This window comes from Dipodomys merriami, unplaced genomic scaffold, assembly GCF_024711535.1.
Source record: "Dipodomys merriami isolate MVZ:Mamm:240054 unplaced genomic scaffold, mDipMer1.0.p SCAF_437, whole genome shotgun sequence".
In the NCBI taxonomy this organism is placed as follows: Eukaryota; Metazoa; Chordata; class Mammalia; order Rodentia; family Heteromyidae; genus Dipodomys; species Dipodomys merriami.
In genome coordinates this window covers 223,632-249,046 of record NW_027205999.1, presented here as the reverse complement: position 1 = coordinate 249,046, position 25,415 = coordinate 223,632, and the positions used below count along the sequence as shown (strand labels likewise).

Below are 25,415 nucleotides of genomic sequence, written 5' to 3'. Positions count from 1 at the left end.
CATGAGACTCCTATCTCTAATCACAAAAAATAAGCTGGAAGTAGGGTTGTGGCTCAAGTCCTTAAAGGTCTAACTTTAAGCAAAGAAGGTCAGGGACAGCAAGCAGACCTTGAGTTCAAGCCCCAGGACCAGCACAGGCGTTGTGCGTGCACACACACAAACACACAAATTACTCTAGTAATAATAAATAATCTAGTAACAATATTAATATTAATAATAATAATAAATACCCTAGTAATAATAAATACTCTAGTAATAATAAATACATTGCATCTTCCCACTCCGATTCTGAATTTTCATATTACCTTTTTTCTCTCCTTCCTCTTCCTCATAAAATTCTGCTAGGGAAAATGCTTCTGAGTTGTTCTGATTCAAATATGAGAGCCTCTAATTCTTCTACACTCAGAGAATTAAGGAAAGATTTCACCTGAATGAAAATAATAAAATATTGTGTAAATATTAATGAAAAAATTCTCATAAGGAGAAAAGACTGAAGAGCTCATGCCAGCACAGCTCTCTGTGTGTGTGTGTGTGTGTGTGTGTGTGTGTGTGTGTGTGTGTGTGTGTGTGTGTGTTTGTGTTGGTCCTAGGGCTTGAACTCAAGGCCTGGGGGCTTAGCTTTTGTGCTCAAGTCTAGCACTCCATTATTTGAACCACAGCACAACTTCCAGCTTTTTGGTGGTTAATTGGAGATAAAAGTCTCACAGACACTCTTATCTGAGCTGGCTTCCCACCATAATCATCAGATTTCATTCTCCTAAATAGCTACGATTGAAGTACCCAGTTCTAATTTTTTTTTTTTTTTTTTTTTTTGCAGATCCTGGAGCTTGAGCTGGGAGCTATCCCTGAGGCTCTTTGTTCTGAAGGATAGCCATATACACTTGGAGCTACAGGACTACTTCCAGCTTTCTGAGTTATTTATCGAAAATGACCTGTCTGGTCTGGCTTTCAATTAACCTCAGATCTCAGCCCCCTGAGCTAGGATTAGAGCCAGAACTAATTTTTTTAATAACTGTAACACTAAAGGGTAGATATTATAGAAAAATAGATAGAATTTGAATTTCCAAAATTAATATAGGCCAAAAGATAAATGAAAATTATCAGTGCTTAAGCATGACTTCGAAGCCCAGGCAGAAAAAGTCATGAAACACTTATCTCCAATAAACCACCAGAAAAAATACTGAAAGTGTTGCTGTGGCTCAAGTGGTAAGTGCCTGCCTTGGGCTGAAGAGCTGAGGCACAGGACCCAGGCCCAGAGTATAAGCTCCAAGACCAACATAGAAGAAGAAAAGAAGAAGAAGAAGGAGGAGGAGGAGGAGGAGGAGGAGGAGGAGGAGGAGGAGGAGAAGGAGAAGGAGGAGAAGAAGGAGAAGAAGAAGAAAGAAGAAGAAGAAGAAGGAGAAGAAGGAGAAGAAGGAGAAGAAGGAGAAGAAGGAGAAGAAGGAGAAGAAGGAGAAGAAGGAGAAGAAGAAGAAGAAGGAGAAGAAGAAGAAGAAGAAGAAGAAGAAGAACAACAACAACAACAACAACAACAACAGCAACGACAGCAACAACAACAACAAGAGGAAGAAGAAGAAGAACAAGAACAAGAACAAGAACAAGAAGAACAAGAAGAACAAGAAGAAGAACAAGAACAAGAACAAGAAGAACAAGAAGAACAAGAAGAAGAAAGATTGGCTTAGATTATCAGAGGAGATGAACTAACAGGAAATTATATACAAATTAGCAGCTACAACAGGCTTTTTGACAGCTAAAAACCCATGACACTGGAGAAAAAACAGAAAATTAAAGACTAAGGTGAAAGAAAAGGATATCTGATACTAAGACCTCTGTTCTTTTTCTTTTTGCTTATGTGGTGCTGAGGAATCGAACCCAGGGCCTCAGGCATGCAAGGCAAGTGCTCTACCACTGAGCCACCTTCCCAGCCCTGTTCTTTTTCTATAATTTTAAGAGAAATAACATTTGACTTATTCACTATTTCTAACAATTAAACAGTAGGGGATATTTTTCTTCTATTATAATATTTCGAGCGACGCACATCTCCTTCAGAGACACATTTCATAGTCCAAATATACAAAGTGAAAAGAAACCATGCAACGTTTTTTCTTTGAAGACTCTTTTCAGCTGGGAGTTTGGGATTGGAATTACCTTTATTTCACTTTCTTGGGAAAGCATCGCCAGAACTTCTAGATGTTCTTGAAGTTCATCAAAGGGTAGCTCACAATGAGTTTTCTTGTCTGTTTCATGGCTACATCATTGGAGGTCCTTAGCTCTTCTTTTTCCTTGGCCTCTTTAAAACCTAAAAAGAGATGGAAGCATAGATACAGCAAATAATAAGAGCTCAAGGGAAAGTTTTTAAGAGTGGAGAGAAGCAAAGCTAAGTTCCAGTATAAAGCACTACCCTTCATTTTTGGACAGCAAATCAAATTCACTAAGGATCAGGAGCTGCATAGAAAAAAAAAAAAGAAGCTAAACAAAATTTGATGCTAGACAGCAACACCTAAGGAGCCAAATGCATTTCCAAAAGTGGTTTCAACAGTAACCTAATAAGTAATCTTGATAGCACTCAGGATTTTGTACTGCACTGACAGAGGCAACTGCAGAAAGAAAAGAGCTGGCTGTTTGTCTAAGCATTAGACAAACCCATAAAAAAAATCCAGCCCATAAAAAATGCCTTAATTTTATAATGCATTGATAATTCTTTACAAGAAAACACACTAACGGAGTCCCAAGGTAACAAAGGGAAAAATTCAAATTAAAAAAAAAAGCCACAAACAACAGAAAACAGCAATTAAACCAGTAAAGGTAACAGTACCTGAGACAGTGCAGAATTCCGGTTCATCAAACTCTTATAGTCATTTTAAATACAGGACTCCGTTCTGCTATTACATCCATTGTCTTCTTCCCAATGAATTCTAAGGCATCTAAACTCCCGCTAATATTGTCCTTTCCCTAGAAAGCAACATCAATGTCATTACTACAATACTGGGAAAATACATTTGCATGTATTGTGGGGGGGTTTGTGGCAGTCCAGGGACTTAAAACTCAGGGCCTAGGTGATGTCTATGAGCTTTTTTCCTCAAGGATAGTACTCTACCACTTGTGCAACAGCTCCACTTCCTGCTTTGTTTGCTGGTTCATTAGAGAGAAGAGTCTTGCAGATTTTCCTGCTTGGGCTGTCTTTGAACCACAACCCCAGATCTCAACTTCCTAAACAGTTAGGTTTACAAGCATGAACCACCAGTGCCCAACCATTTATGTTTCAATTCTTTAAGAGTGACTTACAATACTAAGTACTGGGAAGAATGTGGAACAGCAAGGGAAATAATTACACACTGCATGTGGAAACATAGTAGATTCTCCTCTTTGGAAAACTGCTGGCCAGTATCTACTATGCTACATATATGTACAGTGGTTCATCAGAAGACAGCTTCATGGTACAGTGCTTGCCTAGCATGCATGACTCCCTGAGAACAATTCCTCAGTACAACAGGAAATAGCACTGTGACTCAAGTGGTAGAGTGATAGCCTTGAGCAAAAGAAGCTCAGGGACAGTGCCTGGGCCCTGAGTTCAAGCCCCAGTATTGGCCAAAAAAAGACATAAACAAAAATATTCAGAGCAGCAGTATTTGTGATAGCTATAACATGGAAACTATTTTACTGCTTAACAACTGTGGGATAAATAAAATATGACATAGTGACAAAATGGAATACCACATCCAAAATACAACATGGTCAAATGATACAAAAATGTTGTGGAAGAAGCTAGATACAAAATGTACTATAAGTATGTAAAGTATAAAAGCAAACAAAATTGTTCTAAGATAAATGTCAGGACTATAGTTATCTTCCTAGAAGGGGCATACTATCTCTTAAAGATTCTGAACAAGTTCACATTATGAAAATTCACTGTTTTAATGTTCAGTATGAAAATTAAGAAAAAATATAAAGCATAAAGCTAAAGTATAACTAAATATTGTAGTGCATGCCTATAATGCCAATACTCCAGATACTAAGGTATGAGTATTGTGAGTCTGAGGCGAGCCTAAGCTACATTCATATCCATTCATGGATGCTCAGGCTACACAGTGAAAAGAATAAAAAGAGAATCCAAACACACAGTGTATGCCTGTAATCACAGCTCCTTACAAAGTAGAGGCAGAATTGTAGTCCAAAGCCAGCACAAGCAAAACCGATGATCAGATCCAAAAACAAACTATCTATTTCTGCTTTCTAGTTGCCATGGTATGATTGATTCTGCTTTGCCATGCCCTCCCTGACATTTTGAACTGACATCTCTGAGAACATAGATCAAAATAAATAACTACTCCCTCTAGATAGATAGATAGATAGATAGATAGATAGATAGATAGATAGATAGATAGATAGATAGATAGATAGATAGATAGATAGATAGATAGATAGATAGATAGATAGACAGGCACATAGATAAGTAGATAGATAGAGGCATGCAGAAGAAAGGACTAAGGATGTGGCTCAAGTGGTACTTCATATTGCCAAAAGAAAAAAAGAAAGGTTAAAATAGCCAGGCAATGGTGGTCCGCTTACTTCTGCCTGCAATATTAGCTTCTCAGCTACTCTGAAGACTGAGAGCTGAAGATCACATTCGAAGCCACCCAGGCAGGAAAGTCCATGAGATTCTTATTTCCGAATTACTTCTCAAAAAAATTAGGAAATAGTGCTGCTAGCCTTAAGGACAGAAAGGGTCAGGGACAACACTCAAGTCCTGAGTTCAAGCCCCAGGACTGGCAAAAGAAAAAAAAATATTGATCTGCACATAGTAAACATTTTTCTAAACAAGGGGAAACTATAGTCAGAAACAGATCAATGGTTGGCAAATGCTGTGAACAGACAGAAAGGTGTGGCTACAAACTGGCATGAAGGAACTCCCTCAGATAATGAAAATATTCTTATATCTCAGTGAGCCATACAAATACAGAAAATATTCTGTATCTGTGCATCACAATATACTGTCATTATAGAGTATAAACATAACCATTATTTCTCAACACAAAGTCATATTGCAGAAAAAAGTTTTACTGTATGAAAATTATAGCTCAACTTTGTCCTAAAAGACTATGCTGATTCTTAGTATGGGAATCAATATACATTACAAAGATGAGTATGTTTCAAGAATAATTAGTTCTGTTTGCCTTTAAAAATCTTATACTAGATCAACTAGTACACCAAGTAATTTAACTATATTATATCAAACACTCTATTATGGAGAGAACTTTTGCTTTCAAGTTCTACACTTGCCTTCCTATACAGCAACTAGAAAACCAGACAAAATAGAAGAAAGAACTATTTTTAGATACTACACAAAAGACAAAAAAAAAAAAAAAAAACACTTTGGTCCAGGAGAAAAGAGAAACAAAGTCAACGCCACAGCTGGGCTTTCTGCCTAGAGAAAAGTTCCAAACCCCAACACACAGAGGAGAACCTACAGACAACAGAACACTCACAGGCAATGTAAGTCAGGGATAAAGTCTGGCATCAAGGAAGGCTGAAGCAGCTACTACTTTAAAGTCAAAAAACTTCAGAGGATGCAGCTATATAAGTAAAATGTTCCAAGAATCTACAGATGTGTTGATTTGTCTTTATCTGAGTAATGCACTGTTCAAACACTAGGTAACATCACACAGTTGGGAGAAGAACTAGCATAAGTAGTAAGCAACACAATCCCCATAGCTCAAGCTATGCTGAAACATCTGGTTTTTTAAACAACCAAAGTGAACAGATTTCACTGAAAACCTGAGGAATAAGAGTGAATTCAGAGGAATCAGGGCGCAGCAGTAAAGATAAACTAGTCCTTAAGATTGAAGGCTAAAAGACATACAATGGAAGAAACAAAGCTTCTTCAACCACTGGTGTTGGGAAAAGTGGGCGGCCACATGCAGAAGACTAAAAGTGGACCCCAGCCTACCACCATGCACCAACATCAACTCAAAATGGATTAAAGATCTTAACATTAAACCTGAATCTCTGAAACTACTGCAGGACAGAGTAGGAGAGACACTTGAACTTATAGGCACAGGAAGAAACTTCCTGAACAGAGTCCCAGAGTCACAACAAATTGGGAGAGTGACTCGACAAATGGAACTACATTCAAATAAAAAGCTTCTGCACAGCTAAAGCTATCGCAACCAAGCTAAAAAGACAACCAACTAATTGGGAAAAATATTTAACAGCAAGATATCAAACAAGGGTTTAATATCCAGTATATACAGGGAACTCAAGAAACTAATCCCAGGGGAAGGGGAAAAACAAGTCGTTTAAATGAGGATACAGGTGGGCCCATTGCAACAATGAGAAGTACAACTTGTTATGTAAAAATGAACTTTACAACTTTGGGGGTGGCGGGGAGGATTAGGTGAGGGGGCCAGAGGGAGGATGGAAAGGGATGGGAAGGGGAAACAAAGGAGAAGGCTACAATGCTTGATAAGAAATGTACTCATTATCTTGCCCATGTAATTGTAACCCCTCTGTACAGTATTTTCACAATAAAAAATAAATTAACAAAAAGAAACTAATCCCTCCCAAACCTAACAAACCAATTACTAAATGGGCAAGTGAACTAAAGAGAGACTTCTCAGATGAAGAGATAAAAATGGCAAAGAAGGGCTGGGAAGGTGGCTTAGTGGTAGAGCGCTTGCCTAGCAAGCCTGAGGCCCTGGGTTCAATTCCTCAGCACCATATAAGCAAGAAGAAAAAAGCCGGGAGTGGCACTGTGGCTCAAGTGGTAGAGCGCCAGCCCTGAGCTGAAGAGCTGAGGGACAGCGCCCAGGCCCTGAGTTCAGGCCCCACAACCGGACCCAAAAAAAAAAAATGGCAAAGAAACACATGAGGGAATGTTCACCATCCCTGGTGGTGAAGGAAATGCAAATAATGACAACCCTGAGATACCACCTTACCCCAGTCAGAATGTCCCACATCCACAAGTCAGGCAATGACAAATGCTAGAGGCGATGCGGAGAAAGAGGAACCCTATTACACTGCTAGTGGGAATGTACACTTATGCAACCACTTTGGAAAGCAATCTGGAGGGTCCTCAGAAAGCTAAATATTGACCTCCATTATGACACAGTCATACCACTTCTAGGCATCTATCCAGAACAACAGGAACCAGTATACAAGACAGATGCACCTCCAGTTTATTGCAGCACTGTTCACAATAGCTAGGATATGGAAACAACTCAGATGTCCCACCACAGATGAATGGATCCAAAAATTGTGGTATCTATACACAATGGAATATTATGTAGCCATTAGAAATGACAAAATAATGACATTTGCAGGGAAATGGATGGAGCTAGAAGAAAGCATGTTGAGTGAGGTAAGCCTAAAGCAAAGAGACAAATGGTATATGGTCTCCCTGATAAGTGGATGTTAAATCCAAAATGTTAGGTGATACGACAAAATTAACAAGACTTAAGAAACAAAGAACTTCCACTCATCTGGTCAAACCACTACTAAATAACTCCATGCTGCTGATCACATGTATGGTATATATGTGTACACCAGAGGGGAACCAGGAAGATGACACAGAACTAGAGGGAATCAGGGGAAAACATACAACAGCAGGACCCATCATCTGCACAGGACATTGACCAAAATGAACTAAGCAACTTAATGACAGCTATGTGAGGGAGGGAACAAATGGGAAAGAGGGAACAGCTGATGCTATGCAAAACAAAAGAAATGTACATACCACCCAATGTGGAAGAAATAACTGTATCACAAAGGTCATAGAACTCATAAATGTTATAGACCATAATAGACAATTTGCTCCAGGAAAGTTAGAATGTGTTTGTGACTTTAACAGCATCACTATCCCACAATACTGTGAAATTTGGGAAATTATGTAATCAATCACAATAAAAAAATAAAAAATTACAAAAAGATTGAAGGCCACACTAGACTCCCTCTAAACAAGCCTAACAGAGAAGGAAATGGTGACACTGTCCAAAAAGAAATGTACTCATAGCAAGGCACCAGTGGCTCACACCTGTAATCCTAGCTATTCAGGAAGCTGAGATCCGAGGATTGTGCTTCAATGCCAGTCTGTGAGACTCTTATCTCCAATAAACCATCAGAAAACTAGAAGTGGCATTGTGGCTCAAGTAGTAGAGCATTAACTAGCCTTGAGCTCTAGAGGTGAGAGGCAGCGCCCAGGCCCAGAGTTCATGTCCATGACTGATAAAAAAGAAATGTATTATTTACCCAACTTCTATAACTGTAACCAGTATCTTTTAATAACAGTTAAAAAGTTTTTAAGTATGAATCTGAATTGGGAAAGCAGGACAGGGTCACTGGTGACTCATGCCTATGGTCCTAGCTACTCTGGGCTGAGATCTAAAGATCACAATGGAAAGCCACCAGGGCAGAAGAGTCTGTGAGACTTTCATCTCCATTTATTTATCCCGCAAAAACCAGAGGCAGGGTTCAAGTGCCAGCTGTGGAGGAGGGAGACAAGGTAGACTGTGAAGACGGAATTCAAGCTCCAGTGCCAGAACATACACATTAAAAAAGAAAGAGGCCGGGCACCGGTAGCTGACAACCATAATCCTAGCTACTCAGCCTTGAGCAAAAAGGTCAGGAACAGCACCCAGGCCCTGACTTCAAGCTCCAGGAACACTAAACACACACACACACACACACACACACACACACACACACACACACACACACACACACACACACACACACACACACACACACACACACACACACACACACACACACACACACACACACACACACACACACACACACACACACACACACACACACACACACACACACACACACACACACACACACACACACACAGAGAAAGCAGAAGACAACATCCTTAAAGGAACATGACAAAATTGCAAAAAAGATGACCAAGTGATTTCATTGGTATGTTTTATCTCAAACTTCTAAAAAAAACCCATCGCCAGTATACTTTCCTTCACAGTGAAATTAATGCTTAGAAATTTTAGAAGATGAGAAAGACGTTAGGATGAAAAAGCCACCCATTCTATTCTGGTACACTTAATATTCAACTAAAATCTAAGTCCATAAAACTTCCACTGAGTAGTGGGAGTTCTCTACTCATGAGACACAAGTAAACACAACCTAAATTCTGTTCTCCATGCTAGTCTTCAAAGGTATAAAAAAGGTGTATTCTCCCTATCACCTTTCCTTAGATTTTCATATTCATGATCCATTAACTCTCTAACTTTTTAAGACATTAATACTAGCCACTCTTCCCAGGGTTCTCCATAATTTTTATTCCCCTTCTAAAACATGGCTGGCTCTGAATGACAAATATCCTTCAAGTCTTATAAAATCACTGCTGTTTACTATCCAAACATACTTCTAACTCCTGTTTTCCTTGCCCACTAAAAGCAATTCCTGATAAAAATTTCTGAAAATGCCAACACTTTAATCTTCCAACATCTCAAAGCATCAGAGTTAGACATTAAACCATTCAAGCTGCTGGGAGCATGAGGAGAAATGAAACTTCCTGTCTCTGTAACTCCTGAATTTGAGCTTATCTGTTTGAGAATACCATACCTGCACTCACAGCATGATCTGACAACAATTACAAAATTATAAAGAACCCAACAAATAAAAGTGAAGATACCAGGACCCTACATTCACCAAAATAACATGCAATACTCTATTTGTAGAGTTCTTCAGGGAGAAAAATAAACTCATTTTTAAACACATAGTGTGTTAGTCACAGACAAAGTAGCCTCACTTATGCAAGCATCATTAAGAACAGTGCCTCATATATGGAGTAATTTGCCATGTCCGATGAAGTTATCTCTCCATTCTACTGACCCATGCACTATGGACCCGAAAGTAGGTCAATCCAGTTCTCTCTTAGGTATTCACAAGTAGTGATAGTGGAACCTATTAGTATCTGATAGGTGTATGCCAAGACAAAATATAACTCTGAAGTTGGAGAAAGACAGGTAGAATAAATCTGCTTCTAGAGAAAAAATGATAGAGATGAGTAAAGAGTATTAAATGAGAAACAATAAGGGCTATGAGAGATGAAGAAAACAGACTGGTCTTCAAAACTTTTCCATATGGATTAGAAGTGCAGGTTTCCTTTTGATCATTACAAACTTTCAAGAATAAACCTTGGCACAGGCCAAATTTTTCTTAAAAGAGACCCAGAAACACAACAAAGCAAAGAAAGATTGGACAAATAGGATTGCATGAAATTGCAGAGCTTCTTGCATGGCAAAGGACATAGTTAGCAAGATCAATAGAAAGCCCACTGATTGGGAGAAGTACTTCACTAGCCATACAACAGATAAGGGTCTCATATCTAAAACATACCTGGAACTCAAAAAATCAAATCCTCCAACAACAAATCCTCAAAGAAACAACTGCCCAATAAATAAGTGGGCTAAAGACTTAAAGAGAAACTTCTCTGAAGAGGAAATAAGAATGGCCAATAGACACATGAAGAAATGCTCAACCCCCGTAGTCATGAAAAAAAAGGCAAATCAAAACAACATTGAGATACTACCTCACCCCAGTTAGAATGGCTAGAATAAAGAACTCTAATAACAACAGGTGCTGGAGGGGATATGTGCAGAACCCTACTGCATTGTTAGTGGGAGTGTAAACTTGTTCAACCACTTTGGAAAGTAGTATAGAGGTTCCTCAAAAGACTACATAGAGCTCCCCTATGACCCAGCAATCCTACTTTTGGGCATATACTCAAATGATCACAAACAAGACCATCCTAAAGCTACCAGCACAACTATGTTTACTGCAGCATTATTTACCATAGCTAAGATATGGAACCAACTCAGACGCCCCTCAGTAGATCAAGAAAATGCAAAAAAAAAAAAAAAAAATAGAAAAAAGGCTAGAATGTACCTCAGCTCAATGGCAAAACACTTGCTTAGCTAGTGCAACATCCTGGGTTCAATGCCCAGTTATCAGAAAACAAAAGGCAGAAAAACAATCAAACAACCAAAAAACAAAAAGCAAAAAATAGCCCTAAATGAACAAAAATACTTTTTGGTCGTGACAGATTTAAATTCACCTAGCCTTGGTTGCCAAGCAAAGTGCTAAGCAATTCTTATATTCAACATATATAACAATATAATTTTAATATGTAGCAGTCCTTGAAATTAGTTCAGATGCAGAGTAGAGGGATATGAGCAGTTATAAGACACAGATCTCTAACTGGCAGCTGGATTCACAAGACAACACACCACACCTGTAGAATATCCCCATGTCCTTAGTATCAAAAATGCACAAGCTAGCTACTGAATCCAAAGTATCCTAGGACTTAATGTTTCCATATACAGACCTCCAGCATGTTTGACTTCGGCGGAAATCTCACTGGGACTAGGGATCCCAAGGGAAGTCTCTGCCTTTTCAATGATATTTGAAGTATCTTGTCCTAGAGAAAAATCATAATGGGTTGCTCTTTATTACCAAACTAAACAAAATAAATTTCAAAAATGTAATATCAAAGTCCATTCATCTAAAATCATGATAGCTATAAGACAGTTTAGTTTTAACAATTAGGGTTATTAGTCCTTGGAAATATCTCCTTAGTATAATATTTTTTATACAAAAACTCTGATACATCATCACTAAAGAACAGGCATTTATAGCAATTCCTAGACTTCATTCTAATAAGAAAATGCTACCAATTCTACTTGCGATGTCTATCATCTATCTCATGATCACTTGTCTTCAAACAATTAAATCCCTTGAACAAATGTAGAAGGAGATTTATTAACAAAGTCCCTTGTAACAATATAAACACACACAGTAATGAAATGACTGATGATCTTACACACAGTGGCTACTGTAGCTGAGCCTGAGGAGAGCAAGGAGTTGCCCCAGCTTCCCCAATATCCCCAGCTGGCCTGGGATATATCTTTGGAAAGTTTCCTACTGTCCTAGTAAATGAGCGGGGGAGGGAAGACACAAGAAAGTATGAAAAAGTATAATATACGTAAGTTATCTAATTATTAGCCAAAGTATGGGGAACCAAATAATATTTGCTTAATGCACTGCTTGACTGACAGACACTTGCATGTTTTCATCATGTAGGCACCATGCAGCAAAGGTAATCACTGCTGATGGCATTTATAGAACTGAAAAACTATTATTTATGGTTGTAAAAACAAGTAAAGAACTTCAATCCTAAATTAGCATTGAGCTTGAGTCTGTTAACCCCAACTTCTTTTTCCTTGTACCAGGGCCTCACACGTTTGGTTTGCTTGCTCATGACTGGCATTCTACCACTTGAGCCATACCTCTAGTGTAGCATTTTGCTGGAATTTAGTTGGAAATTGAATCTCCATTTCATCTGGACCTAAGCATCCTCAGGAGCTAGGATTACAGGTCTGAGCCAGGGGTACCAGGTTAACCCCAATATTTTTAAATCCCAATATTTTATAGAGATTCTAGCTGGGCACCAGAGGCTCACACCTGTTTTCCTAGCTACTCAGGAGGCTGAGTATCTGAGATCTGAAGATCACAGTTCAAAGCCAGCCCAGGCAGGAAAGTCCATGAGACTCTTATCTCCAATAAACCATTAGAAAAACCGGAAGTGGTGCTGTGGTTCAAGTGGTAGAGTGCTCACCTTAAGCTGAAGAGCACAGGGACAGCGCCCAAGCCCAGAGCTCAAAGCCCCATGACCCACAAAAAAAAAAAAATAGAGATTCTAGTCAGTGGCTGTCTGTAATACCTGAAAAGGGAGAACTTCTGAAGTCTCAGGGTCCCTGGAAGACCCAACATCTGGTCTTTTCAACTGGGCACTACAGCTTCCATTAACTTTCTTGATTGGCATGTTGGTCAACAGATTCATTACTCTTCACAGACTCAGAATTCTCCACTGACTCCCAGTTTCCATCTTCAGTTATCACTGGAGACTCAAGGATCATCTTTATCAGAAAGCCCAAGGGAAAAAAGTGATTGAGGTCAGCCTTTTTAGTATACATTATTTGTGTAAATCTTTTTACACTTTCACAGAGTCACAGGCAGGAACATTAGTAAATTAATACAGACAAGATCCCACAGATCTTCCCCCAGGTTCTCCTAGTAACAGCTTCCATAATTGAAGCATAATTCATTGTGGCAGAATCCACCAATCTTCAGATTTCAACAGATTTCAACTGAACCTTTTTCACTTCAAGAAGTATAGATGAAATTACATAGCATGCCACTTGTTAAGAATTTTTTACACAGCATTTAAGTCCCTCCAGACCCACTTTTATTGTATTAAGACTTTTTTTTATTGTTTCTGAATAGTCCTTGGTATAAATGTACTTTGGGACTATCACAGAAATAAGACGATTCAGAAACCTTATGTATAGGTGTTTATGGGAACCTAAGCTTTCTCTTGAGCTACTCAGTTTAGTTTTAAATGTTCCTGTTAGGCTGGACATGTGCCTTAGCAGTAGAAAGCTTGCCTAGCATGCATGAAGCCCTGGGTTTGATTCCTCAGTACCACATGCACGGAAACTGGCACTGTGGGTCAAGTGGTAGAGCGCTAGCCTTGAGCAAAAAAGCTCAAGGATAGTGCCATGGCACTGAGCTCAATCCACAGGTCTGTCCCAAAACAAGGTATTGTTCTATTCTTTTCCCATGTAAACTATCACTTCATTTTCCAAGTGGCAATGTATGAATAATCAAGTTCCCCTGAATTCTGATCAACCTTGTGTTGTCACTATTTTGATTGAACCATTCAGATAGGTATGTAGTGGTACCTCACTGAGCATTTTAAATTGCATTCCTCTAATGGTTGGGACCAACGCATCCTTTTATATGCTTATTTGCTGAGAGTGAAACATTTATTTGTATCTTTTGGTCATTATCCAATCATTCTGGTTTGGTTTTTATCATTATGTGTAGAGAGCTGCGAGAAGCCGCACCTGGAAGATGGTGCCGGCTTCCGCCCTCCGCCTTCCCGATGGCGAGTGCTCTCGTGGTAAACAACTCCTGACATGGCTAAGGCAAAGAATCTGGCTTGCTTCCGCGCACCTGAACCTATTGGCGGTTCCCACGTGGCGTATCAGGGTTGGCTACCCAGCGGGTACTTAAGGCTGTGGGGAATTCTCCCCGGGGTTGGGGTCACAAGATTAAAAAAAGGTCCTGAATACACGGCAGAGAGAAGAGTCCGGTTTCGAGTCTCCTTGCTGGTCGAGGCGGTAGCGACACGTGGTGGCCCGTACGGGGAATCAGCCATAACCCCAATGAGGACTCAGAACTCTCTGCGGTCAGGGTGGTGCACCGGTAAGTCCCCAGGTAAAAGGGGAATCCGCGACAAAAGCGGGGGTAAGTCCCCAGGTAAAAGGGGAATCCGCCACAAGAGCGGGGAGTAAGTTCCCAGGTAAAAGGGGAATCCGCCACAAGAGCGGGGAGTAAGTTCCCAGGTAAAAGGGGAATCCGCCACAAGAGCGGGGAGTAAGTTCCCAGGTAAAAGGGGAATCCACCACAAGAGTGGGGGGATTTTTGCTCTTCTCGGTAGATAAAGAGAGAGTGAGAACCCGGGGCTAGTCAATAGAGTAGCCAAAAGTGAAAGTAAAAGTTTGTTTACCAGCTTTAAATGTTTAAAACATGGGCGCTTCTTTTTCGCACCCAATTTTTTTGGCTCTCAATGAGCTACTGCACTCAAAAAAGTTAAAAATAAAAGAGTACTTTAGAGAGATTTTTGAATGAATGTGACACCGTTGCCCCATGGTTCGCTGTCTCTGGAAGCCTCACGGTGGCCTCTTGGGAGAAACTAGTGAGGGACCTAGATTTTGCCTCTGAACAAGGAACGCTTAAGAGCGGAGTGAGACCAATATGGAAACTGATAAGAGGCTGTCTCGAGGACCAGCGTTGCAGTGAGGCGGTAGAGAATGGTCAGGCCGCCTTAGAAATGCTGCAGGAAGAAAGATCAGAAAGGGCAGACAGCGAAAAGGAGGAGAGCGGGGGGGGGTCATACCCTGATTTTGCCGAACTAGAGACCTCTGAGTCTACAGACTCAGAGGAACTACAATCACTCATAGAACAAATAGAAAAAACAAAGATAAGAAAGAGGAGGAAAGGGAAGGAGAGAGAGGACCCAGATAAAGACGAATGCACGCCCTCCATGCCCCGCCCCACACCTTCGGCCCCTCCGCTCTATGGGGAGGACCCTGGAAGTGGCAGCCCCGGCTGTTCTTTCAGCCCAGGCGTGTGGAAAGCGGTCAGAACCGAGTTACATCTAGCCTGTCCAATATTTCAGGATCCACAGGGACAGCGGTATTATGAACCCTTAGATTTTAAGGTGATAAAATCTTTAGCTGAGTCTGTGCGGACATATGGAATCACAGCCTCCTTTACTGTAGCCCAGGTAGAGGCCCTAAACAGACACTGCATGACACCCAGTGATTGGAGTGGGCTCGCACGAGCTTGTTTGAGCCCAGGTCAGTATTTAGATTGGAAGGCCTTTTTGATTGAATTTGCTAGTGAAGAGGCTGTGGCCAATCAGGCTGGGGGAAACCCAGCTTGGGACAGAGATATGCTGCTTGGACAGGGGAGATTCGCCAATCAGCAGATAGGCTACCCGGTTCAAGTTTATGAACAAATCAATAAAATTGGCATAAAGGCATGGAAGGCCTTACCAAATAAAGGCGAGGTGAGTGGCAATCTCACCAAAATCCTGCAGGGCTCTACGGAGCCGTTTTCGGACTTTGTTGCCCTTATGGTCGAGGCTGCTGGCAGAATTTTTGGTGACCCAGATGCAGCCATGCCATTAATTAAACAGCTTGTTTACGAGCAGTGCACTAAGGAATGCAGAGCCGCCATAACCCCATATAAGAATAGGGGACTAGAAGCATGGATGAGAGTTTGCAGAGAGCTGGGCGGACCACTAATTAATGCTGGATTAGCTGCTGCTGTGGTGCAATTAACCCAGAAGAATGGGGGCTGGGAAGGTGGCTCAGTGGTAGAGTGCTTGCTTTGCATGCCTGAGGCCCTGGGTTCAATTCCTCAGTACCACATAAGCAAAATGAAAAAAGCCGGAAGTGACGCTGTGACTCAAGTGGTAGAGCGCTGGCCTTGAGCTGAAGAGCTGAGGGACAGCGCCCAGACCCAGAGTTCAGGCCCAGGAAAAAAACCTATTCAAAAAATGCTGCAAATTTGTCTAAACAGTTGTTTAGTTATCTTTTAGGTAATTGAACTGGGGAGTTCGACAGCCTGATGGAACAGCTCAGGGTTGCCATCGTCATGGTGAACTCGACCCGAGTGGATGCTGGATTGGCGGAGGGGTTATCTTCATGGATCTCCGCTGCTATGATTCATCTCAAGGAGGGGGCGGGTTTGGGAGCCCTGATAGGCCTTCTGGTGTTAGCCTCCTTGGTATGTCTGTGGTGCATTTGCCAAACTAGAGGTTCTCAGCGTCGCAGTGCAGCCATGATTATCCAAGCCTTTACAGTCATTGGAGCAGGTCAGTCCCCCTAAGCGTGGCTTGCCACCCTAAAACAATGAACACAGATTGCAAAGCCAAAGTACTGCAGTCGAGAGGCATGAGTTTTGCCCTCGAGGAGAGCATGTTTGATTGCACACGGGTTCGATTCGCCTTTTCCCGTCCTTGTGAAAAACGAATCAATGGACAGGCTGAGTCATCCCTAGAGAAGGTGCCCTCTGGGAGAAGGCTTGTATGCAGTCCTTGCAATTGCACAACAGGGATCAGACCTCTGTTCTCATCTGTGTTCTTTAAACAAAAAAGGGGGAACTGTAGAGAGCTGCGAGAAGCAAGCCAGATTCTTTGCCTTAGCCATATCAGGAGTTGTTTACACAGAGAGCACTCGCCATCGGGAAGGGGGAGGGCGGAAGCCGGCACCATCTTCCAGGTGCGGCCTCTCGCAGCTCTCTACAATTATGTACTACAGAGACTTGAGAACACTGTTTATTGGAGATTTAATTCCTCTACTTTATGGCTTGCAAATATTTCACGCTAGTTTATAGTTTATCTTTTTCCTGTCTTCCTAGAGTCTTTCCCTGAGCAAGTTTTTCATTGTGAGGAGGTTCATTAGCTATTTCCCCTTTTACTGACTATCCTTTAAAATCTTTAGTAATCACTTCCTACTAAAACTCTTCCAGAGATTTAATCTATCCAAAAACATTTCTGTCAGAACAGTTTTTTAGGGCTTTGTTTCCTATTTGTAGTGGTGGCCCTAGGGAATAAAAGATGTCCCTAATCCTTTTGCTTTTGTTTTTTAGATAGGGTTTCTCAATTTGTCTAGGCAAGCCTCAGACCATGAATTTCTTACCTCTGCCTCTCAAGTACCTGAGATTACAGGCATACACTACCATGCTTGCTATCTCTGAAACACTAACTTTTTGTTTGGTCTGCTCTTAAACCTTAATCCTCCTATCTCCTTCTCTGGAGTGTCTAGGATTATAAATATAAAACACTATTCTGGGCCTTTTGCTATTATTTAAAATATTCATCATAAATATACCAAAATTCTGTTAGTATTGGAACATTTGATGTGACAAAAGAGATGACGATTGACTTATATTTTATATTTACTTTTTTTTTTTTACAGTGCTAGCGATAGAACTTAGGACCCCACACATAAAGGGAAGAGCTCCACCATTTGGCTAAATCCATTGAATTCCTAGTTTAACATTTATTTTTGCTAGTCCTGGAACTGGAACTCAAGGCCTAGGCACTGTCCTGGAGCTTTTTTTGCTCAAGGCTCGCACTTTAACCCTTGAGAGACAGCCTCACTTCTGGATTTTTCTGTGTATGTGGTATTGAGGAACTGAACAATGGGTTTCATGCATTGTAGGCAAGCACTATCACTAAACCACATTCCCTGCACCTCAGATCAACTTTTAAGCAGCAATTCAATTACCCAATCTAATTCCTTCCAGAAGAAGAGGAGAATCAAATAGCATGAGAGAATAAATGTATTTCCTCCCCTTTCCTTTACCCTCTTCTCTTGTGCTCTCTCTCTTTCTCTTTCACCCTCCTTCACCCATACACACAGGTATGTATAAACCTATTTTATAGAGAGATGGACTACATGTAGGAAAGAGCCAATATGTGTTTCAAACAGATTTTATAAACATATTAACAACTAAGGCAGAAAGACCAGCACACTACTATAATTAAGATACATACCAAAAATGCTAACAGAAAGGAAAACACCCATTTGAATCAGGAGACATGATTCATACACAAAGAACCAAACACATGTCTAGAGCTTGGAGTGTCAAATCTAGCCTAGAGATGTTTTTAATTTATCTATATAGTGCCTAAACTTTTAAATGAGTTCCATGTTTAAAAACCAGTCTTCATACAAAAGTGCAAGTGTCCAATTTCCCTTGAAAACTGAAAGATCTAGCAACAAAGGCTCTATAGTCACTGTTTAATAACTACTTCATGCCAAATAGCTACTGGTCCTTTTAGGCAATGCTCCTGCACCTCAAAATTGGCACTCGAATTCAATTCACTAATTTATGTTAACCTGATTAGCCCCATAGTTATCTGCAAATGCCTGCCATGAGACGTACATCAGACTGACAGGTGAAAATGCCAGAAAGAGTGTTCAAACGTATAAAAACAATCCATGAGAAAGCTAAAAGGTATACATGATACTAGTTGCCTGGAGCCATTAAAATACCGGGGAGAAAAAGAATCACGAGGCATGAAATCAGAAGGCAACTTTAAGATACCTTGGAGTTAAGCTGTATGTATACGTGTGTGTGTGTGTGTGTGTGTGTGTGTGTGTGTGTGTGTGTGTGTGTTGTATACTATGTGTAATGCATGCATTATATGTAATACATACAAAATATATCATTGTAGAAATGTAATTCATTTAACTTCATATGAGATTAGGACATACTCTGAAACAGGAAACAATGGTAATCTCTATACTTTGGTCATCACCATCTAAATTTGAATCTACATGAGTAAAAATCATTTAGAGGGGCTGGCAAGGTGGCTCAGTGGTACAGTACTTGCCTTGCATGCATGAGGCCCTGGGTTCAATTCCTCAGTACCACGTAAGTAGAAAAAGCCGGAAGTGACACTGTGGTTCAAGTGGTAGAGTGCTAGCCCTACGCTGAAGACTTGAGGGACAGCACCCAAGCCCAGAGTTCAGGCCCCAGAACCGACCAAAAAAGAAAATAAAAGATCATCTGGAATGTGTTAGGATGGAAGACAAAGAGTTTATATTGTTTATACTGTTAATATTATTAGTAGAAGGAATGTAGATACTCTACTCTCAATAAATTCATCATCTCTCAGCAAACATAAATAAATAACAGGTAGGTGAAAGTAAATTTGCATTATTTAATGGTTTCCTAAGTTTTCTGGGTATTTTATGATGAATTGCCAGTAAATTAAAAAAAATAAGCCAAAGGGATTCATATTTTTAAGGAACCAAAATGCATATGCTTTGTGTCTCTCATTCCTACCATCAGGCTGCCTTTTCCCTCCTTTACCCTTCTCAGCAATCAAGGCTTACCAGCACCTTGCTCCTGCCAACCTCAACTTAGAAAGTACCTTGCATCCAGCCAGCACATAGCCACTGCAGATGCCTACAAAGTGTGCTCCCAATGCCTGGGAAATACTTCCCCCTTTGGGGTGGGTCTGGCCAGGTATACTTCTGGGTCTGGGTTCTTCTTTGTTCTGAAGTGGCTGGGCTCTGGTTCATTGAGTTTGGGCACCAACCGGGTGGTTTAAAGTTTGGCTGACCATAGTCACTGGAGTGATGTCAGCTGGGAAAAGGAGACTGGGGGTGTCCATCTGCATTTGTGTTTTTGAAGATCTGACCCTCCAACAGGTACTGAGCGCTAAGTACCCTCCCAACTATCCCAAGGTCAGGGATTACCCAAGCCACTGACTTGGCAAGGCCCAAATGGGCAGAACAGGGCTGTCCAGGCCAGTAGCAAAGTGTTTGCAAGGACGTTTAGTTATATGAATTGGGCAGGAGAAGGTGAGGGAGGACTAACTAGCAAATGCAAAGGCCTTAACAAATTTTAGTAATCCAAGAAAAGAAAAAGAAAAAAATGCTGCAAAAAAACGGGTCAAGGGGATTGTAATGTGGCTTAGTGGTAGAGTGCTTGCCTGGCATGCATGAAGCCCTGGGTTTGATCCCTCAGTACCACATACACAGAAAAAGCCAGAAGTGATGCTGTGGCTCAAATGGTAGAGCACTAACCTTGAGTAAAAGAAGCACAGGGACAGTGCCCAGACACTGAGTTTAAGCCCTAGGACTGGCACAAAAAAATGAGGGGGAGGAGGTTTGCAAAAAGATAAATAAGAGGAGGCCTGGGACTTGAACACCATGGCTAGTCCAGCTTATGAGATGGGATAAAGTTGTTGTTCTCTCTCTCTCTCTCTCTCTCTCTCTCTCTCTCTCTCTCTCTCTCTCTCTCTCTCTCTCTCTCTCTCTCTCTCTCTCTCTCTCTCTCTCTCTGTGTGTGTGTGTGTGTGTGTGTGTGTGTGTGTGTGTGTGTGTGTGGTTAATTGGAGATGAATCTCAGATTTTCTAGCCCAAGCTCATCTCGAACTATGATCCCAAAACATTAGACTCCTGAGTAGCTAGGATTACAGGCATTAGCCACCTATGCCCAGCTCAGGATAGTTTTAACTCTTAATATGGAACTTAATGGGAAAAGGCAGTAGGTTTCTAAGCAGACGAGTAAGATGCTTTGATTTGTGGTTTTTAAGATGAGCCCCCCTTCCCTCATTAAAAAAGATGCATCTCATTATTTATCCTTCAGTAGTGTAAATGTGTGAAGTCTGGAGTTGTGGAGCTAGAAAGGTATAAGTTTATAAATATAAGGAAAATGGAACTTTTCGGAGGTAAAGAGATTGGATTTTTTTTTTTTTTTGGCAGTCTTGGGGCTTGAACTCTGGGCCTGGGCATTGTCCCTGAGCAAATCAGCTCAAGGCTAGCACTCTACCATTTGAGCTACAGCGCCACTTGCGGTTTTCTGGTGGTTTATTGGAGATAAGAGTTTCACTTTCACAGGTTTTCCTGCCAGGGCTGGCTTTGAACCCTGATTCTTGGATCTCAGCTTCTTGAGTAGCTAGGATTACAGGCGTGAGCCACCGGCACCTGGAGAGAATTGGATTATGTAAAAATCCAAACATGTGGCTGGGTATCAAACACAGTGGTTAGATGTCTTGCCTAGCATGTGCTAGGAGAGAAAGAGAGCAGAGAGAAAGAAGAAAAAAAGAACAAGGAAAAGAGAGACAGGAGAGAAAAAAAGAGAATCTATGTTTTCTACTGCTTCAGTGGTTTCAGTAGAGCCATCATTCTAAATAAACCTTCCCCAGAAATTTTGTTTACTTTTTTGTTTTTGTTTCTGTCCGGTAATGAAATTGAACCCAGGCTGGTTATTTAGAGATAAGTCTTCGATTTGTCTGCCTGGATTGGCTTCAAATCTGGATCCTCAGACTCAATTTCCTTAGGTAGTTATAATCGTAGGCTTGAGCCACTCTAGCTCTGGCCTCTTAACCTTCTGTTTTATCTAGTAGCTGCTAATTTCCTCTTACCTCATTTCTGGGGCTTGAACCCAGGGCCTGGGCATTGCTCTTGAGCTTTTTTGTTCTAGCCTAGGGCCTAGCCACTTGAACCACAGCTCCACTTCCAGATTCTTTTTGGTGTTTCACTGAAGATGAGTGTCACAGGTGAAAAGCTATTTAAAGAGAACTGTAAAACCAATGTAGTTAAACAATTGTGTCAGAACAGGAGCTCAAAGGATCATACTTTGAAGAAAAGGTGCTGGATTCATGGACAGAGACTACGACTTTCACCTTCCTTAGATTTAACATAGTAGCAGATACACAGAGACACTAAATAAATGCTGCTTGATACCAGTTCCATTTTGTGTTGCTTATATTAAACCTAACTCACTTTGTGAATGTCAGTTTGGAAGGAAACTATCTTGCAGAAAAGCTTATAGGCAAATCTCTAACATCAGGCTAGGTTCTCAAACAGAACTTGAGGATGAAGCACAGGCACTTCACAAGCTGGGCCATTTAGAGATGAGGCAGAAGATCTTGCTGGAATACCAACCTGGCCCATGTCCATCTCAAACCATCTGTTTCCTAAGCTGAACCTGCACAGAGATACCCTTTGAAGAAAATCTCTTTGCAATTGAACTATAGACTCAGATTATTTGCCAATTACCATGTAAGAAACAGTGGCCTCATCCTGAAAAATACTGACAAGGATCACCTTAAGTAGATGGCCAAAGATACACCCAGGCAATGAGACATCAGAAATTGATATGACATAACTGAGCTTTCTCATTCAGTTATAAAATTAGGCATAAACAAACAAATAAACCAAGATATGCCTAGCTGGGTTCCAGTGGCTCACCCATGGAATTCTAGCCAATAAGGAGGCTCAGATCTGAGGATGTTGGTCCAAAGCCAGCCCAGAGAGAAAAGTCTGTGACATTCATATCTCCAGTGAACACCAGAAAACTAGAAGTGGGTGCTGTAGCTCCAAGTGGTAGAGTGATAGCCTAGATCTAGCTCAAGGAGAGCACCCAGGCCCTGAGTTCAAGCCCCAGGACCAGCCAAAGTAAAAAAAAAAACACCCACCCAAGTCACACTGGGAGGCTTCCCACAGGATCAGTAGCTGCCCTTTTCAAAAGTGTCAAGCTCATACTAAAGAAAGGACAGTGGAAATGTCACAGACTGGAGGAGGCAGAGGAGGGCTGACAGATCAAGGGAAAGCAGGATCCTGGATGGATCCTGAGTGGGAGTGCCAGTTCTGAGGCCTGAACTCAAGACCTGGGCACTGGCTCTTACCTGTTTCGCTCAAGGCTGGCACTCTACCACTTGAGCCACTGCTTTACTTCAGGCTTTTTGATGGTTTGTTGGAGAGAAGAGACTCACAGACTTTCCCGCCCAAGCTAGCTTTGAATCTTAATCCTAAAATCTCAGCCTGCTGATGAGTTAGGATTACAAGCATGACCCAACAGCACCAGCTATATTTTCTGTTTTATCGTGCAATAAAAATAAAAAGATTGTTTTCAAAATACATACTTGGGAGGGAACAAGCTCTGCTTGTACTGTTGACTCTAGCCGTTTTTGTCTTATGCTACAGCTGCAGGGCAGGCCACATGGGCAGGGTGTAGTTCAGGCACAGGCTCAGCCTGCCTAGAACAAGGAGGTACAAATGAGGTGTACGTAGTTCTGACAATAGCTAGTGGTCTTGTTTGGCCTTCTAGTGTAGAGAGCAGAAGGAAATAAAATGAGGAAATAATAGTTGAGGGAACAGTATGTAATCTCATTATGCAATGACAAGATATTTGTTCTTAACCTGTCAAGCAAAAGAGAAAAGGTACATGTTTCTCATCAAGGATTGATACCACCTCAGTGGTCACTTCTCAGTCCTCTTTGCAAACAAATCCCAATTTTGTCTCATCATCCATTCTGTTGGTTTCTGTGTTTACATGGGATGTCTGGTGCTGCAACAGCCAACTTGGGATGATGAACTTTAGCCTGTGGAGAATATACTCAGTATGGTCAATTCAAAAGATGGTAGGAATATAAATATAAGAAGACAGGCTGGGTGCCAGTGGCTCAGGCCTGTAATCCTAGCTACTCAGGAAGCTGAGATCTGAGAATCATAGTTCAAAGCCAGCCCAGGCAGGAAAACCTGTGAAACTCTTATCTCCAATAAACCACCAGAAAATCAGAAGTGGCCCTGTGGCTAAAGTGGTAGAGTGCTAGCCTTGAGCCGAGTTGCTCAGGGAAAAAGCCCAGGCCCAGAGTTCAGTCCCCATGGCTGACAAAACAAAAGACAAAAAAAGAAGACAGTACTGAGCCACTGAATTAATGAATTCTACCATCTCCCTTGTGCTATGGTTATTATTATTTTTTTTTTTCCAGGGCTGAGGACCGAACCCAGGGCCTTGCACACGCACCAGGCGGGCACCCTTCCCCTGGGCTAAACCCCCAGCCCCACCGTGGTTATTATTATGTGAAATAATAAATCTTCCTCTCACTGAAATGAGTTGGGCCTTCTATAATTACACCTAAAAGCAACCAAAATTATGCTTGAGTCCTAAGGGAAAATAAAAGGCATCTAGAAGTAATACAAGAAGAAAAATATAGGTGAAAAATAAAAATAAAGGCTAAAATGCATTAGGTGCGTAGGGCTCTGAAAAATCTCTCAGGCCTGAAGAAACTCACCTGGAGTTTCAGAAGCCAGCTCCAATTTACATTTACCCATCTAAGTCTAGTTGCTATCAAGTTCTTATAGGCAGTGATCCCTGAGAAGAGGAAGAAAAATGAAAGGGAAATAAAATTGAACAACTGCCAGTGGAGAAACCAGCTGTACATGATCAATTTCCTTCCAGGGAATCTCTATTTGTCTGAAGAGAATTTCTTCATCAGATCCCTGGCCCCAAGTCAGAGACAGGTATATGAGGAGGAGACAGGACAGGGCAGCCTAAGATGGACAGTGACTCATCTGGAATGGAAGAAAGAGCTAGCATGTGGCAGAGATTAAGCCCAAAGCTAAGCCTGACTCTGGATCCAGAGCCTTCCCAATGCAGTGTCATGCCAGAAATGAAAGCCAAGCTGCAAAGCCACCAAGAGCTGCTTCTAAGCCATTCTGAAAAGTGCCCACATTCACCCAGGTGTCTCACCAGAGACCCCAGGTATAGTCCAGCAGAGCACTCGAAAGCAGAAACCCAAGAAGCAAAGCAGGTGGCCTGCATCCAAATTCAAGAAATGTAACTCACTCAATTGTCACTCTGGCCAGGCCTGAGATTTCCAGTCAGTCCCCTACACTCTAACCTGAGGACAATACCTATTAGGATGAGACTATATAAGACATGGATGAAGGCCCTGTCTGACTGCCACTGCCATTAAGAACAGCATTATAGATGGGTGCCCATGGCGCATGCTTGTAATCCTAATCAGGATGCTGAGATCTGAGGACCATGCTGTGAAGCCAGCCTAGGCAGAAAAGTCAATGAGGCTCCTTTTCTCCAATAAAGCAACAAAAATGCCAGAAGTGGAGCTGTGACTCAAGTAGCAGAGTGCTAACCTTAAACAAAAAGCTGAGGGACAATTCTAGGATGGTGGTGTGGGGAAAGACTAATACCCCAAACCCCTTTAAGACAGGTACTCTCACTTATGCCCATTTCCTTCAGAGCATTGCATAGCCCTCACCTTACTGACTTGCCTCTCCCTGTTTCAACACAGGATATTCACTTGGCCAGTCTATCTTGCAGCATCCCGAGCAAGGCAGCTTTTTCTCTGGGGTTTAACCAAGGAGCCAATACTGTCTGTGATTGGTTAACTGTGCACAGTCCAGAATCAACGATACCTGGGGCCCACCTGGCTAGGCCATCTACTGTTGTAGCTTACAGCGTATTGTTCAACACTTCTGTTTTCTTAT

At 41.4% G+C, this 25,415-nt stretch overlaps 1 protein-coding gene across 3 annotated transcripts in view; it reads right to left on the bottom strand.

Annotated features, from left to right (window-relative positions):
- LOC138807848 (protein FAM114A2-like) overlaps window positions 1-25,415 on the bottom strand; it is a 147,705-nt gene that overhangs the window by 28,671 nt on the left and 93,619 nt on the right. For 2 of the 3 annotated variants that reach the window (XR_011366292.1, XM_069993638.1), the window contains one exon: window positions 23,166-23,506. The gene's annotated coding sequence lies outside the window, so the exon portion shown is untranslated. Of the gene's footprint in view, window positions 1-305; window positions 428-2,148; window positions 2,300-2,815; window positions 2,953-11,350; window positions 11,444-12,745; window positions 12,942-21,544; window positions 21,702-23,165; window positions 23,507-25,415 lie in introns of those variants that run through there. The other variant, XM_069993635.1, reaches the window with a different exon arrangement.